We start from the raw sequence: 18,659 nt of genomic DNA on the forward strand, positions 1-18,659 counted from the left end.
TTAATATGCAAAAGCCAGATTCGATTTGACAGAACACACGGCGCCGGATCTCGGCATAAATGCAAGTCAACGGGAAAAATGCCAGGATTTTTGGCCGGAGGTAAAAATACAACATGCTACAGTTTTCTGAAAGGCCTGATCAGTAAAAAAACACTAAACTGGATGCATCCTGATGCATCTTGAACGGATTGCTCTCCATTCAGAATGCATGGGGATAAAACTGATCAGTTATTTTCCGGATTTGAGCCCCTAGGACGGAACTCAGCGCCGGAAAAGAAAAACACTAGTTTGAAAGTACCCTTAGCCCGTAGTCCAGCTCACTTCCAGGCTGTAACAAAGTCAGTCTAGGCTGACCCAGCCTCTTGGTCCCTCAGCCTTTCCCAGCTGAGACCACATTCACAGAGCCTCCAGGCCTCTGTCCATGGGTAACACACTCCCCCTTTACTGACACCTTGGGAGGTGCTTTATGCCAGCCTGAGTACCTCCAGCTGGTCTCACCTGTGGTGGAATAGGGGTGTGGATCACACTATCCACCCTTTCCTTGCCTCTAGCCTGTGTGAGATCTGCCACTGTCTCACAGTACCTTGATTAAAAAGTTGATTTGAGAGGGGAAAACATATAAAGAAGTGCAAAAAATGATAGGCTGCTCAGCTAAAATGATCGCAAATGCTTTAAAATGGCAACAAAAACCTGAAGACGTGGAAGAAAGCGAAAAAATACCATTCAAATGGATAGAAGAATAGACAAAATGGCAAGGACTCAGCCAACAATCAGCTCCAGGAAGATCAAATAAGGTCTAAAGCTACCTGTGAGTACTGTTACAATTAGAAGACACATATGTGAAGCCAAGCTATCTGCAAGAAGCCCCCGCAAAGTCCCACTGTTAAAAAAAAGACATGTGCTGAAGAGGTTACAATTTGCCAAAGAGCACATTGACTGGCCTAAAGAGACATTTTTGGGACTGATGAAAGTAAGATTGTTCTTTTTGGGTCTAGTGGCCAGAGACAGTTTGTCAGACGACCCCCAAACACTGAATTCAAGCCACAGTACACTGTGAAGACAGTGAAGCATGGTGGCACAAGCATCATGATATGGGGATGTTTCTCATACTACGGTGTTGGGCCTATTTATCGCATACCAGGGATCATGGATCAGTTTGAATACATCAGAATACTTGAAGAGGTCATGCTGCCTTATGCTAAAGAGGAAATGCCCTTGAAATGGGTGTTCCAACAAGACAACGACCCCAAACACACCAGTAAACGTGCAACATCTTGGTTCCAGACCAACAAGATTGACGTTATCAAGTGGCCAGCCCAATCCTCGTATCTTAATCCAATAGAAAACTTGTGGGGTGACACCAAAAATGCAGTTTCTGAGGCAAAACCAAGAAATGGAGAAGAACTGTGGAATGTAGTCCAATCATCCTGGGCTGGAATACCTGTTCACAGGTGCCAGAAGTTGGTTGACTCCATGCAACACAGATGTACAGCACAGCAGTTCTCAGAAACAGTGGTTATACAACTAAATATTAGTTAAGTGATTCAAAGGAAATCAAAATCTTCAAACATTTTTCAGTTTATATAGTAAATGTTTGAGTTCAAATTTGATATATTTTTCTTCATGTTTTGATTTGGTATAGAATGTGTAGTGTTCCCAATGCATTTGTGTGTATGGAAATAAAAGCTATTAGAAGGATTTTGAGCTTTATTCACTTTTTTAAACACTGCTATTATTTTGAACACAACTGTATACACTGGAAGTGGGTTTAAAGACTAGGGCCATGCATCTTTATATCTATCTTATTCTTTTTTTTATATTTCGCTGCTGGAATTGTTTTACAACCCATAACTGATTAAAGTGATTGTGATTAAAATTTCCTCCAGAGAAAAATCATTTGTTTTTTAACATCTTTTTCATAAGAAAAGAATTACCTACAGTATAATTCCTTTGCCAGAGGAATGTGTAGGAAGGCACAGTAAACATAACAAGAATGGAAAATATGAATTCTTAAAAGCTTAAAAGGAAGAGTTTATTTCAGCTTCTAGTAAATTATTGAGCAGCTAAACTCCTTGCTGACCAAATATATTCTGCTGCCTAACAGAGTCTGGATTAGTCTCAAAACAAGTTAAACAAGGTGAATACTTTCCATTACCTATGCTTTTCATTTTCTGGTTGCCAAAATCCACATGCCTACAACCACATTTTCACTCTCATCTTTGACAAGTCCTGCTTTGACAAAGCTCATGGAGGCTGTGGATATGCCATAAATGTGTGCAGTGGGAATAGCCCTTTAAGACTTTCTCTTCCTCATATTTCAGATGAAATCATGGAACATTTGTAAAGTAATGTGGAATAAGCCTAAGTATTTGGAACAGAGAGAAAGTAATGGATATCTGGCAACATCCATGGGGCATAGAACAGTCAATCGATTGCTCTGCTTCCTGGATTTGAGAAGCTGCTGAATTCCATTAATCATCAGCACCCACTGCTGCTGTTCTGATGAGTTCACACAGTTTTTCTACAATGCATTACTGCTGTTTCTCATTTACTCTAAGAAGTAATGGAAAAGCTGCTTGATATTAAATAATTTTGACCAAAGAGCACAATGTATGATTATATGAAAAGGACACCTTCTGGCAAAATTTGAGATGCAAAATATTGATAAAAATATTTGCTGTCACATTTAGGCCTCATGCCGTTGTGTCGTTTTCTGTTTATTTTCGCGGACCCATTGACTTTCAATGGGTCCGTGGAAAAATCGGAAAATGCACCGTTTTGCAGCCGCATCCGTGATCCGTGTTTTCTGTCCGTCAAAAAAATATGACCTGTCCTATTTTTTTGACAGACAACGGTTCACGGACCCATTCAAGTCAATGGGTCCGTGAAAGAACACGGATGCACACAAGATTGGCATCCGTGTCCGTGATCCGTGGCCGTAGGTTACTTTCATACAGACAGATCCGAAGATCCGTCTGCATAAAAGCTTTTTCAGAGATGAGTTTTCACTTCGTGAAAACTCATATCCGACAGTATATTCTAACACAGAGGCGTTCCCATAGTGATGGGGACGCTTCTAGTTAGAATATACTACGAACTGTGTACATGACTGCCCCCTGCTGCCTGGCAGCACCCGATCTCTTACAGGGGGCTGTGATCCGCACAATTAACCCCTTAGGTGCTGCACCTGAGGGGTTAATTGTGCATATCATAGCCCCCTATAAGAGATCAGGGGCTGCCAGGCAGCAGGGGGCAGACCCCCCTCCCTCCCCAGTTTGAATATCATTGGTGGCCAGTGCGCCCCCCCCTGACCACCCCTCTATTGTATTAATATCATTGGTGGCCAGTGTGCGGCCCCCCCGGCCCACCCTCCCTCTATTGTATTATCATTGGTGGCCAGTGTGCGGCCTCCTCCGGCCCCCCCTTCCCTCCATTGTATTATCATTGGTGGCCAGTGTGCGCCCCCCCCTGGCCACCCCTCTATTGTATTAATATCATTGGTGGCCAGTGTGCGGCCTCCCCTCTCCCCCCCCCCCCCCGATCATTGGTGGCAGCGGAGAGTTCCGATCGGAGTCCCAGTTTAATCGCTCTGGGGCTCCGATCGGTAACCATGGCAACCAGGACGCTACTGCAGGCCTGGTTGCCATGGTTACTTAGCAATATTACAATATTAGAAGCATCATACTTACCTGCTGCGCTGTCTGTGACCGGCCGGGAGCTCCTCCTACTGGTAAGTGACAGATCATTAAGCAATGCGCCGCACAGACCTGTCACTTACCAGTAGGAGGAGCTCCCGGCCGGTCACAGACAGCACAGCAAGTAAGTATGATGCTTCTAATATTGTAATATTGCTAAGTAACCATGGCAACCAGGCCTGCAGTAGCGTCCTGGTTGCCATGGTTACTGATCGGAGCCCCAGCGATTAAACTGGGACTCCGATCGGAACTCTCCGCTGCCACAAATGATGGGGGGGGGGGAGAGGGGAGGCCGCACACTGCCCACCAATGATATTACAATAGAGGGAGGGAGGGGGGGCGCACACTGGCCACCAATGATAATACAATAGAGGGGGGGGGAGGGGGGGCCGGGGGAGCCGCACACTGGCCACCAATGATGATACAATAAAAGGAGGGAGGGGGGGCCGGGGGAGGCCACACACTGGCCACCAATGATATTGCAATAGATGGAGGGAGGGGGGGGCCGGGGGAGGCCGCACACTGGCCACCAATGATAATACAATAGAGGGAGGGAGGGGGGGCCGGGGGTGGGGGCCGCACACTGGCCACCAATGATATTCAAACTGGGGAGGGAGGGGGGTCTGCCCCCTGCTGCCTGGCAGCCCCTGATCTCTTACAGGGGGCTATGATAGGCACAATTAACCCCTCAGGTGCAGCACCTGAGGGGTTAATTGTGCGGATCACAGCCCCCTGTAAGAGATCGGGTGCTGCCAGGCAGCAGGGGGCAGTCATGTACACAGTTCGTAGTATATTCTAACTAGAAGCATCCCCATCACTATGGGAACGCTTCTGTGTTAGAATATACTGTCGGATATGAGTTTCACGATCTAACTCATATCCGACAGTATAGTCTAACATAGAGGCGTTCCCATGGTGATGGGGACGCTTCAAGTTAAAATATACCATCGGATTGGAGAAAACTCAGATCCTATGGTATATTAACTCCTGACTTTACATTGAAAGTCAATGGGGGACGGATCCGTTTGAAATTGCACCATATTGTATCAACGTCAAACGGATCAGTCCCCATTGACTTGCATTGTAATTCAGGACGGATCCGTTTGGCTCCGCACAGCCAGGCGGACACCAAAACGACTTTTTTTTCAAGTCCGTGGATCCTCCAAAAATCAAGGAAAAACGGTCACGGATCACGGACCAACGGAACCCCGTTTTGCGGACCGTGAAAAAATACGGTCGTGTGCATGAGGCCTTATACAGACAAAATCTCTCTTGTCACTGTAAAAACACAAAATCTTAAAATTATTTATTTTGTCTTATATGATTTTTAAGAGGGTTGATGCGTAAGGCCCCTTTCACACGGGCGAGTATTCCTCGCGGATGCGATGTGTGAATTGAATGCATTGCACCCACACTGAATTATGACCCATTCATTTCTATGGAGCTGTTCACACGAGCGGTGATTTTCACGCATCACTTGTGCGTTGCGTGAAAATCGCAGCATGCTCCTCTTTGTGCATTTTTCACGTAACGCAGGCCCCATAGAAATGAATGGGGTTGCGTGAAAATCGCAAGCATCCGCAAGCAAGTGTGGATGCGGTGCGATTTTCACGCACGGTTGCTAGGAGACGATTGGGATGGAGACCCAATCATTATTATTTTCCCTTATAACATGGTTATAAGGGAAAATAATAGCATTCTGAATACAGAATGCATAGTAAAATAGCGCTGGAGGGTTTAATTTTTAAAAAAAAATAATTAAACTCACCTTAGTCCACTTGATCGCTCAGCCGGCATCTCTTCTGTCTCCTTCTTTGCTGATTGCAGGAAAAGGACCTGTGGTGACGTTACTCCGGTCATCACATGATCCATCACATGATCTTTTACCATGGTGATGGATCATGTGATGACCGGAGTGACGTCACCACAGGTCCTTTTCCTGCAATCAGCAAAGAAGGAGACAGAAGAGATGCCGACTGCGCGATCATGTGGACTAAGGTGAGTTTAATTATTTATTTATTTATTTTTTTAACCCCTCCAGCGCTATTTTACTATGCATTCTGTATTCAGAATGCTATTATTTTCCCTTATAACCATGTTATAAGGGAAAATAATACAATCTACAGAACACTGATCCAAAGCCCGAACTTCTGTGAAGAAGTTCGGGTTTGGGTACCAAACATGCACGATTTTTCTCACGCGAGTGCAAAACGCATTACAATGTTTTGCACTCACGCGGAAAAATCGTGCATGTTCCTGCAACGCACCCGCACCTTTTCCCGCAACGCCCGTGTGAAAGAGGCCTTAGGCTACTTCCACACTCACGTTTTGGGCGGATCCGTCATAGATCTGCAAAAACGGATCCGTTACAATAATACAACCGCATGTATCCATTATGAACGGATCCGTTTGTATTATCTGTAACATAGCCAAGACGGATCCGTCATGAACTCCATTGAAAGTCAATGGGAGACGGATCCGTTTTCTATTGTGCCAGATTATGTCAGAGAAAACTGATCCGTCCCCATTGACTTACATTGTGTGTCAGAACGGATCCGTTTGGCTCAGTTTCGTCAAGCGGTTCAGCAAAACGCTGCAGGCAGCGTTTTGGTGTCCGCCTCCAGAGCGGAATGGAGACTGATCGGAGGCAAACTGATGCATTCTGAGCGGATCCTTTTCCGTTCAGAATGCATTAGGGCAAAACTGATCCGTTTTGGATCGCTTGTGAGAGCCCTGAACGGATCTCACAAACGGAAAGCCAAAAGGCTAGTGTGAAAGTAGCCTAACATAAAGCCATCCCAAGCAAGTCAACAAAGATGATTCTAATAATTTATTAATAAAAAGAAGAGTGGAAAAAAAGTAAATAGGATTTGTTTTTTACAATACATAAATACCATGGAATACAAAAAAAAGGCATTTACCACCAATGAACCTGATAAGTGATATGTCTGCTCTATTCAAAATGAAATCCTCAAATTCTGGAAAGAGGGTAGGACAATGAGCTCTTAACAAGCTCTACTTCTAATGCCACCAGATGTAAGGTAGCTATCCTATATGTCAATGTTCGACTTCTTAAACAGGCCTTGAGACACGACTTGGATTCTTTAGAGCTTATTTATTATCACTCCTTCTGGTGCTAACAGAGACAGTAAGGCTACTTTCAGACTAGCGGCACGGACCTCCGGCAGGCTGTTCCGTCCGAAATTTATTCTGGCAGCTTCTCGCCGTACGCTGCTGTGCCTCGCCGGAACTCCGCCCCGCCCCCATTATAGTCAATGGGGACAGAGCGGCAGTACGGGGCCACACGTTCACTAGCGGTAGGACAGATCCGACAGGCTGTTCACCCAACGGAACAGCCTACCGGAGGTCCGTGCCACTAGTGTGAAAGTAGCCTAAGTACAGCACTGTTTCCATCAGCCCCATAGATATTGACTGGAGCAGCTATGCACATGCATGATCACCACTCCATTCAAACTCCTTGACACTGTATTTATGCAGTCAGGAGGAACAGGGGTCTTGGGATCCCATTTGTAGTCATTAGTGCAGGTCCTAGTGGTGGGGTCCCCAGCTATCAGACAGTTATCAACTGTCCTGTGGATAGTTGTTAACTTTCCGTTGTAAGAAAACCCTGTTAATGTCTGGATAGTTTATCTCTGATGTTCTTATTCTCCAGTAGATCTGTTAACTGTGCTTAATAAAGTTTGTATACTTTTTCTGTACTACAGAGCTAAATATAATGATGGCAAATTAAGGAGAAGATAAGACGTCAGAAAGAAACATTAAGCAAGGGTACTGAATGGACTTGAAAATGGTAGCCTTCTTCTGTTGTTCACATCCATTGGCCCAAGGTAAATGTTAATGAAAAGTACATTACGTTTTCTGATAAACAGAAAATGACAGTTTAATGTAATATTGCAAGCAAAGCCAGCTGTCAATTATTGAACTGCTGACTTACTATGCCTGTCAGGTCTTCATAGGCAAAATGATCTTATCTGCACAGCTTAAACTTGTATTTTTATTATCATATACCATAGCTCAGGCATGGCCAACCTGCGGCTCTCCAGCTGTTGTAAAACAACAACTCCCACCATGCCCTGCTGTAGGCTGATAGCTGTAGACTGTCCGGGCATGATGGGAGTTGTAGTTTTGCAACAGCTGGAGAGCCTCAGGTTGGCCACCCCTGCCATAACTCATGAAGGAAGTCACGTCTCGTGAGCTGGGTTCATGGATATATAAAATGTGCGATAGGCTGCACATATCCCTTGTTGTTGTCATGAGTAGGGATGAGCGAATCCGAACTGTATAGTAATTCGTACCGAATTTTGGGGTGTCCGTGACACGGACCCGAACCCGAACATTTTCGTAAAAGTCCGGGTTCGGGTTCGGTGTTCGGCGCTTTCTTGGCGCTTTTTGAAAGGCTGCAAAGCAGCCAATCAACAAGCGTCATACTACTTGCCCCAAGAGGCCATCACAGCCATGCCTACTATTGGCATGGCTGTGATAGGCCAGTGCAGAATGTGACCCAGCCTCTATTTAAGCTGGAGTCACGTAGAGCCGCACGTAACTCTACTATGATCAGTGTAGGGAGAGGTTGCAGCTGCTGTTAGGGCGAGATTAGACAGTGATTAACTCTGCAAAAACACTTAATTCAGTGATCGATCTACAGCTGTGGATCATTGAACTGCTGCTATTTAATTGCTCACTGTTTTTAGGCTGCCCAGAGCGTTTTTATGTCACTTTTTTCTTGGGTGATCGGCGGCCATTTTGTGTCTTGTGGTGCGCCAGCACAAGCTGCCACCAAGTCCATTTAACCATCAATAGTGTGGTTATTTTTTTGCTATATCCTACATCAGGGGCTTGGCTGTGCTTGCTATTTTATTGAGGGGTAAAATACAATTGGCCAAAATAGCAGTACCCTAAATCTGGTGTTTCAGCTGTGGCTAGCCAATTGTAATACTGTCTGCTGTCTGCCGAAGCACAGTTTTTGTTCTGGGTTGAATACAATTGCCAACTTAGCAATCCCCTAAATAATTTTTTTCTGCTGTATCAGGCCAAATTTAAATTGATCCATAAAAGGGTATATTAGATTGAAGGTGCGGATAGTGTCATCCTCAATAACTTCACACGCTACCGTGCATCTCCAAGTCTAATTCTGTCCGTAAACGTAAACCGGTCATCCAGCGCCTAAATACTAGGCCTACAATTTATATTCAGCTAAATCTGTTGATACTGCTGTGGCTGGTCAATCTATTTAGTGTCTGCCAAAGCACAGTTTTTGTTCTGGGTTGAAATACAATTCCCAACTTAGAGCAGAAACCACAAATTTAGGGAATTACTATCAGGCCAAGGTTAAATCTATCCATAAAAGGGTATATTAGATTGAAGGTGCGGATAGTGTCATCCTCAATAACTTCACACACTACCGTGCATTTCCAAGTTTAAAAATTTCTGTCCGTAAACGCATACCTGTCACCCAGCGCCTAAATAATAGGCCTAAAATTTATATTCAGCTAAATCTGTCGTTACTGTTGTGCCTGTATTAGTGTAATACGGTACCTAAATAGATAGCCAGATAGTGTTAGGTGCCTGTAAAAAAAGGCCTGAATTTGAATTCAATACATTGGGCCAAATAATTTTTTTTCTTATTGTGGTGAACGGTAACAATGAGGAAAACATCTAGTAAGGGACGCGGACATGGTCGTGGTGGTGTTAGTAGACCCTCTAGTGAACCAACTACCTCAGGTCCCAGTAGCCAGCAGAATTTACAGCAATATTTGGTGGGGCCTAATGCCGTTCTAAGGATGGTAAGGCCTGAGCAGGTACAGGAATTAGTCAATTGGGTGACCGACAGTGGATCCAGCACGTTCACATTATCTCCCACCCAGTCTTCTGCAGAAAGCGCACAGATGGCGCATGAAAACCAAGCCCATCAGTCTGTCACATCACCCCCATGCATATCAGAGAAACTGTCTGAGCCTCAAGTTATGCAGCAGTCTCTTATGCTGTTTGAAGACTCTGCTGACAGGGTTTCCCAAGGGCATCCACCTAGCCCTTCCCAAGGGCATCCACCTAGCCCTTCCTCAGGGGTGGAAGAGATAGAATGCACTAACGCACAACCACTTATATGTTTCCTAATGATGAGGACATGGGAATACCACCTCAGCACGTCTCTGATGATGATGAAACACAGGTGCCAACTGCTGCGTCTTTCTGCAGTGTGCAGACTGAACAGGAAGTCAGGGAGGAAGACTGGGTGGAAGACGATGCAGGGGACGATGAGGTCCTAGACCCCACATGGGATGAAGGTCGTGCCACTGACTTTCAGAATCAGGAGGAAGAGGCAGTGGTGAGACCGAGCCAACAGCGTAGCAAAAGAGGGAGCAGTGGGCAAAAGCAGAACACCCGCCGCCAAGAGAGTCCGTCTGCTATTGGCCACCGCCATCTGGGACCCAGCACCCCAAAGGCAGCTTCAAGGAGTTCCCTGGCGTGGCAGTTCTTCAAACAATGTGCTGACGACAAGACCCGAGTGGTTTGCACGCTGTGCCATCAGAGCCTGAAGCGAGGCATTAACGTTCTGAACCTTAGCACAACCTGCATGACCAGGCACCTGCATGCAAAGCATGAACTGCAGTGGAGTAAACACCTTAAAAACAAGGAACTCACTCAGGCTCCCCCTGCTACCTCTTCTGCTGCTGCCGCCTCGGCCTCTTCCTCCGCCTCTGGAGGAATGTTGGCACCTGCCGCCCAGCAAACAGAGGATGTACCACCAACACCACCACCACCTCCGTCACCAAGCATCTCAACCATGTCACACGGCAGCGTTCAGCTCTCCATCTCACAAACATTTGAGAGAAAGCGTAAATTCCCACCTAGCCACCATCGATCCCTGGCCCTGAATGCCAGCATTTCTAAACTACTGGCCTATGAAATGCTGTCATTCAGGCTGGTGGACACAGACAGCTTCAAACAGCTCATGTCGCTTGCTGTCCCACAGTATGTTGTTCCCAGCCGCCACTACTTCTCCAAGAGAGCCGTGCCTTCCCTGCACAACCAAGTATCCGATAAAATCAAGTGTGCACTGCGGAACGCCATCTGTGGCAAGGTCCACCTAACCACAGATACGTGGACCAGTAAGCACGGCCAGGGACGCTATATCTCCCTAACTACACACTGGGTAAATGTAGTGGCGGCTGGGCCCCAGGCGAAGAGCTGTTTGGCGCACGTCCTTCCGCCGCAAAGGATCGCAGGGCAACATTCTTTGCCTCCTGTTGCCTCCTCCTCCTACTCGGCTTCCTCCTCCTCTTCTCCCACCTGCTCATCCAGTCAGCCACACACCTTCACCACCAACTTCAGCACAGCCCGGGGTAAATGTCAGCAGTCCATTCTGAAACTCATATGTTTGGGGGACAGGCCCCACACCGCACAGGAGTTGTGGCGGGGTATAGAACAACAGACCGATGAGTGGTTGCTGCCGGTGAGCCTCAAGCCTGGCCTGGTGGTGTACGATAATGGGCGAAATCTCGTTGCAGCTCTGGGACTAGCCGATTTGACGAACATCCCTTGCCTGGCGCATGTGCTGAATTTGGTGGTGCAGAAGTTCATTCACAACTACCCCCACATGTCAGAGCTGCTGCATAAAGTGCGGGCCGTCTGTGCGCGCTTACGGCGTTCTCATCCTGCCGCTGCTCGCCTGTCTGTGCTACAGCGTAACTTCGGCCTTCCCGCTCAATGCCTCATATGCGACGTGCCCACCAGGTGGAACTCCACCTTGCACATGCTGGACAGACTGTGCGAGCAGCAGCAGGCCATAGTGGAGTTTCAGCTGCAGCACGCACGGGTCAGTCGCACTGCGGAACAGCACCACTTCACCACCAATGACTGGGCCTCCATGCGAGACCTGTGTGCCCTGTTGCGCTGTTTCGAGTACTCCACCAACATGGCCAGTGGCGATGACGCCGTTATCAGCGTTACAATACCACTTCTATGTCTCCTTGAGAAAACACTTAGGGCGATGATGGAAGAGGAGGTGGCCCAGGAGGAGGAGGAGGAAGAGGGGTCATTTTTAGCACTTTCAGGCCAGTCTCTTCGAAGTGACTCAGAGGGAGGTTTTTTGCAACAGCAGAGGCCAGGTACAAATGTGGCCAGACAGGGCCCACTACTGGAGGATGAGGAGGATGAGGAGGAGGTGGAGGAGGATGAGGATGAAGCATGTTCACAGCGGGGTGGCACCCAACGCAGCTCGGGCCCATCACTGGTGTGTGGCTGGGGGGAAACGCAGGACGATGACGATACGCCTCCCACAGAGGACAGCTTGTCCTTACCTCTGGGCAGCCTGGCACACATGAGCGACTACATGCTGCAGTGCCTGCGCAACGACAGCAGAGTTGCCCACATTTTAACGTGTGCGGACTACTGGGTTGCCACCCTGCTTGGATCCCCGGTACAAAGACAATGTGCCCACCTTACTTCCTGCACTGGAGCGTGATAGGAAGATGCGCGAGTACAAGCGCATGTTGGTAGACGCGCTACTGAGAGCATTCCTAAATGTCACAGGGGAACAAGTTGAAGCCCAAGGCGAAGGCAGAGGAGGAGCAAGAAGTCGCCAACGCAGCTGTGTCACGGCCAGCTCCTCTGAGGGCAGGGTTAGCATGGCAGAGATGTGGAAAAGTTTTGTCACCACGCCACAGCTAACTGCACCACCACCTGATACGGAACGTGTTAGCAGGAGGCAACATTTCACTAACATGGTGGAACAGTACGTGTGCACACCCCTCCACGTACTGACTGACTGATGGTTCGGCCCCATTCAACTTCTGGGTCTCCAAATTGTCCACGTGGCCAGAGCTAGCCTTTTATGCCTTGGAGGTGCTGGCCTGCCCGGCGGCCAGCGTTTTGTCTGAACGTGTATTCAGCACGGCAGGGGGCGTCATTACAGACAAACACAGCCGCCTGTCTACAGCCAATGTGGACAAGCTGTGGTTCATAAAAATGAACCAGGCATGGATCCCACAGGACCTGTCCATCCCTTGTGCAGATTAGACATTAACTACCTCCCCTTAACCATATATTATTGTACTCCAGGGCTACTTCCTCATTCAATCCTATTTTTATTTTCATTTTACCATTATATTGCGGGGCAACCCAAAGTTGAATGAACCTCTCCTCTGTCTGGGTGTCGGGGCGTAAAAATATCTGACAGTGGCCTGTTCCAGTGTTGGGTGACGTGAAGCATGATTCTCTGCTATGACATGAAGCCTGAATCTCTGCTATGGGACCTCTCTCCTCTGTCTGGGTGCCGGGGCCTAAATATATGACAATGGACTGTTCCAATTTTGGCTGACGTGAAGCCTGATTCTCTGCTATGACATGAAGACTGATTCTCTGCTGACATGAAGCCTGAATCTCTGCTATGGAACCTCTCTCCTCTGTCTGGGTGCCGGGGCCTAAATATATGACAATGGACTGTTCCAGTTTTTGCTGACTTGAAGCCTGATTCTCTGCTATGACATGAAGACTGATTCTCTGCTGACATGAAGCCTGAATCTCTGTTATGGGACCTCTCTCCTCTGCCTGGGTGCCTGGGCCTAAATATATGACAATGGACTGTTCCAGTGTTGGGTGACGTGAAGCCTGATTCTCTGCTGACATGAAGCCTGAATCTCTGCTATGGGACCTCTCTCCTCTGTCTGGGTGCCGGGGCCTAAATATATGACAATGGACTGTTCCAGTTTTGGCTGACGTGAAGCCTGATTCTCTGCTATGACATGAAGACTGATTCTCTGCTGACATGAAGCCTGATTCTCTGCTATGGGACCTCTCTCCAATTGATATTGGTTAATTTTTATTTATTTTATTTTTATTTTAATTCATTTCCCTATCCACATTTGTTTGCAGGGGATTTAACTACATGTTGCTGCCTTTTGCAGCCCTCTAGCCCTTTCCTGGGCTGTTTTACAGCCATTTTAGTGCCGAAAAGTTCGGGTCCCCATTGACTTCAATGGGGTTCGGGTTCGGGACGAAGTTCGGGTCGGGTTCGGATCCCGAACCCGAACATTTCCGGGAAGTTCGGCCGAACTTCTCGAACCCGAACATCCAGGTGTTCGCTCAACTCTAGTCATGAGTAAAATTGGCGATTTATCAGAGTTGTAAAAAGGGCTGGTTATTAGCTTTTAGGTCAAGAGTGGCAGTATTTCTGAAATTGTGCAGTTTGTGAACGGTTTGTGTACTGCTGTGCTGAAAGTGTATCGTGGAGGGGTAATAGACTAACAACACAAAAATAGGCCATACAGGTGCACAGAACATCAAGAAATCAACAATTGACTTTGCACCAGAAACGTTGTTATCCAAGAAGATCAGAATTAAAGAAGACCTCAGTGAGATACTTCTTGTTAGTCCAACGCAAAGTTTTTCGTTTTTTTTTTTTTTTTTAGAGATCCAGTGGTCCCGAAGCAGTTTTCTGGCTAGGCTATATATGTAGAATAGATCCTGATGTTGGTTGGTGAAAGTGAATCAAAGTGGAAGAACCAGGGGTGGAATGTATTGTAAGGGTATGTTTAAATTCTGATTGGTTCTCCCCTTTAATTCTGTTTAATACTCTGTGTAATAGTTTATAAGTTCCCTTGTAATGAAGTGGTTTAGAGATAGTAACCATTCCCCCATTGTGCTGATAAATGCTGCACACTGGAGGAGAGGCTAACAGTTTGAAACTCTGTGACACACATTCCCTCAATGTGACACACATTCCATTGAAGACTTCATCCTAGGTAGGATGTAAGTATGACTTGACCTATCTTTTGTCCACCCTGGGTTGTCAGTCAGGTGTTATAACGTGGTAGACAGCCATGGGTTATAGCATGGTCGATGGATTCTCCACCCCATTTAGGCTAGTGATGTTTATTTACTTTTTGTATGTGTTTGCTTGTGTTATCGTATATTTAATCACACTTAGTAAATATATTTATTCACTAAGCCTGCGTAAGCTTATTTATTCTCAAATCATTAGAATTCACGTTACCTTACAGGTAATAGGTAATAGCTCACAAGTAGCGATGAGCAAAGTATTAAAAAATTTGATTTGACTGATTCGCCTAACTTCAACAAGAAATTGGATTTGTTACAAATTAATTCATCAGAAATCTCTATAAATCAGGTATACACATATGTCATTGTGGCTGAGGGAATGTATGGAGCAAGCTGCTGCACTGAGCCCACTCCATACACGGAGGGTGTCGGTTGTATCATACAGCAGAAAAAAGATCTCAGGTTCTAGCCCCCTAAGCGGTTTAAAAGTTGTCACTGTAAAAGTAAAACAAAATGAAGGTGTCATTTACTAAGCTAAAATATTCTGAAATTTTGGGATTTCAGGTGCAGATGGTGGTGCAATAGTTAGTTGTGCCGCTATCTTCAACTTCGTCCCGCTCACGCCAGTTCTAAAATTGTGGGCATGGCGTGGGGGAAAAAGGGTCGGGCTGGCAGGCCCGTCTCATTCACTATTTTCTATGCCTGTTTTAGGTGTAGAAAATGGTCTAAATGTAAGACTGCTCGGAAGTCACATGTACCACAAAAAAGGTATAAAAAAATCTAAATTTCGGCTCACAAAAAAACAAGCCCTCATATAGCTCTGTAAACTGAAATATAAAAAAAGTTATGGCTGTCAGAACATGGTGATGCAAAGAAAATTGTGATTATATTTCAAAAGTTTTTATTTTTGTAAAAGTAATAGATCAAAAAATAAATATTCAAGTTTGGTATCGCTGTATTCGTATTGAGCCACATAATAAGAACATTATGACACTTTCAGTGCACAGGGAACACCATGATGTCAAAACCCCGAAAACCTTGGCAGAATTGTTTTGTTTTTTCATTTTAACCCCACAAAGAATTTTTTTCTCATTTTTCAATACCAGTCATGGTAAGCTGAATGGAGCTCTTAAATAGTACAACTTATACCCAAACAAATAAGCCCTCATATGGCTATAAGAATGGAAAATTTTAAAAAAAAGTTATGGCTATTGGAACGTTGGGAAGAAAAAGCGAAAATGCAAAAACAACAATGGGCCCCGCTCTGAAAATAAGACACAATGAAGAACTTTATAAAATGGACTGAGAATAAATATATGTACACATTAAAATTGTAAATTGCTCTGTTCTGTCAAATGGAAAAGATGAATAGATTCGATAGCGAGGGTCTGAAAGCATGGCTATCCAGTAATCATCACACTGTTTTATGTGAATGATACACCTGTCAGTGTGTACGCAAGCAAGCATACAGTTCACCATTCTGGCCAGCGTGCCTGAGGAGACAGTTCTTTCCAGCTCTGTTTCCCGTTGAGACTAGTGGATGTCTTGGCCAATGTCACAGTCATCATTATCATCCTCCACCTCCATATCCTCCTCCTCCAGTGGCAGTTCCTCATCCTCCTTCTGCTCCATGGGAGTTTTTCCTTGTGAGTCCCCAACAGCTACAGGATGGAAAGCAAGATGAGATAGCTGTTCTTCTTCTGTTGTCATCCCTTGCTGCATGATCGTCAGCATCTGCTCTAAGATAAATGTGAGGGGAATGAGATCATTCTAACTTCAGTTGTCCCTACTGACAAATTTTGTGACTTATTTGAAGGGCTTCACCACCCAACAGGAGTCTAAAATGAGCTGCCCCCGCTTGACCAACACATGAACCTTGCTGAAGTGGGTCTGGTGCATGACAAAATCATTCACAGCTTTCCGCTGCTTGTACAGATGCTCAAGCATTTGCAATGTTGAATTCCAGTGAGTTGAAGCGTTGCAGAATAAGCGGTGTAACAGCAGATCATTCTGTCACTGCAAGTCCAGGAGAGTGCTCCTCACCAACAAAAAATAGACAGTCTTCGAGGACAGTCTCCATGACATTGCCAGCACCTTGTGCAAACCAATGTCCTTTTATAAAAAGCGTTGAATGTGCCATGCAGGGAGCATGTGTTATTTTCCCCAGGTTTAGTGTGGCCACTATGTTGTGGCCATTATCGCTGACTACCTTGCCCAGTTGGAGTTGGCGGACTGACAGCCAGTGGAATGTTTGCTAATTGATATACTTTTTCTGCTCACCTGTGTAGCTACTCTCGCCTAGGCCGATTAGCTTCAACACCACATGGCAACGCTTGACATGTGGTAGAGGGAGGGGGAATGATGCTGTGCCCTACTGCTGTTGGGGACAGGAGGGTGTCTGAGGAGCCGGATAAGTGCCTGGTTTGGGACCTAGGCCAACACAATCATGGATTTTTAGAAAGAACCTGGCCTCGTTGCTGGGGTGCTGCCATGTCGGTGCCACACAAAACATTTGTAATGTCACGGAGTGCCATTACCACTTCTTTTTGCCACCTTGCTACCATCTCCTATGTGCTAATTTATATTATCTAACGTTTTTCATGTCATCTCTTCATAATATCCATATTTGTTCATGTAACTGGTTATGTTCATGTAATTACCTGGTCTACCAGCAGATGGCGGCAACATTAGCAAGATTAGTTTCCCTGGAGAGGAACCTTCTGGTTCCTTCCAGCCCTCTTTAGAGAGGGAGGAGTTAGTTAGTCAGTGAGTCAGTGTCTAGTCCACCCTCCTTAGGGAGAGGTTGTGTGCTGGCTAGCAGAGCACTGCCTGCTCTGTTACGCCCAGAGGTCCTGCCTCTGAAGTCTACATGGTTGCTTGTCCCCTCCTGGGCTTGCATTGCCATTATCTAAGCTGAAGCTAGAGCTTGAGGTACTCCAAAGCCAGGACAAGAAGTTCCTAGGATTAAAGTAAGAGACAGAATACAGATAACCTAAGTTCCAGCAGAAGAGGAAAGTTCCTATTTACTCCAGCTAGCATAGCAGGCTGAAATTGTTGCAGAGAAGTATTTGCCTGCCAAATTTAAGCCAATAATGCTGATGACCAAGATATTGTTTGGAAGCTGTTTGGATTACCAATTTATGCCAAGTAAAAGCAACTGTTCAACATTACTACAAAGTCTGGACTCCATTTATTCTATCTATTCCCCATCCAAGTTCACCTACCCCTTTTGCACTGCGTTGGACCCCTCCACGTCTGGGATCCACAGATATCCAGGTAGGAACACCGTGACACGTGTATACAACATCTACAGAGACTGTAGGCCACCCTGCACCACTCTGGCAATCCTACCCCTGGGTACCAACAATACCATCTACAAAGGGAGCCTTGTGCTTCCGCTGCTTAACCGCAGCTGGCGTCAACGTTTACTTGCTCTAAAAGAGGGACATATTTCATAGAAACCTCCCAAGGGGCAAGGGATCCCCCGGGCATGGCCAGTGGGCCCCGTTGCAAATTGACCCAGTGGGCCGTGAAAGACGTGTACTGTTCCTGCCCATAACAGCTGACCCAGATGTCCACTATGGCGTGCTCATTGCCCCACAGCAAAAATCGCAAGGAGCAGCCTACATTTTCTGCCACATGGGTATACAAGGCAGGGATGACTTTTTGGTAAAAATAATGGTGGCTAGGTAACTTCCAGCAAGGCTGAGCACATGACATAAGCTCCCTAAAAGCTGCAGACTCTTTTAAATGGTATGGCAGTAACCGCACTGCCACCAACTTGGACGTGTGGGAATTAAGCTTGCGCGCCATCAGGTTGCCGGTATATAAAGTTGTTTCCTGGCCACCCATTACATTATTGATGGCTGACAACAGAGCAGAGGAGAAGGAGTCTGAGCGGGAGAAGCAGAAATTGATGACGATAATGTGAAACACACCATACTATCCGGGGATGCGATCTAGTTGCTGCAAGAGAGACCTGGAGAAGGAGGAAACTCTTGTTGCGGATGCTGAAAGCCACCTATATTTGCCCACAGGGGTGATGTTGCTTCATGTGATCCAATAGAACTGTGGTGCCTATGTTTGTGTCTGACTGCCTATTTTTCTCCTACAAAGCTTGCACGTTGCAATGCTTCTGTTTTCCAGCAGTGTGAAGAAAAAATG

Source organism: Bufo bufo, chromosome 4 (genome assembly GCF_905171765.1).
Source record: "Bufo bufo chromosome 4, aBufBuf1.1, whole genome shotgun sequence".
NCBI classification, from domain to species: Eukaryota; Metazoa; Chordata; class Amphibia; order Anura; family Bufonidae; genus Bufo; species Bufo bufo.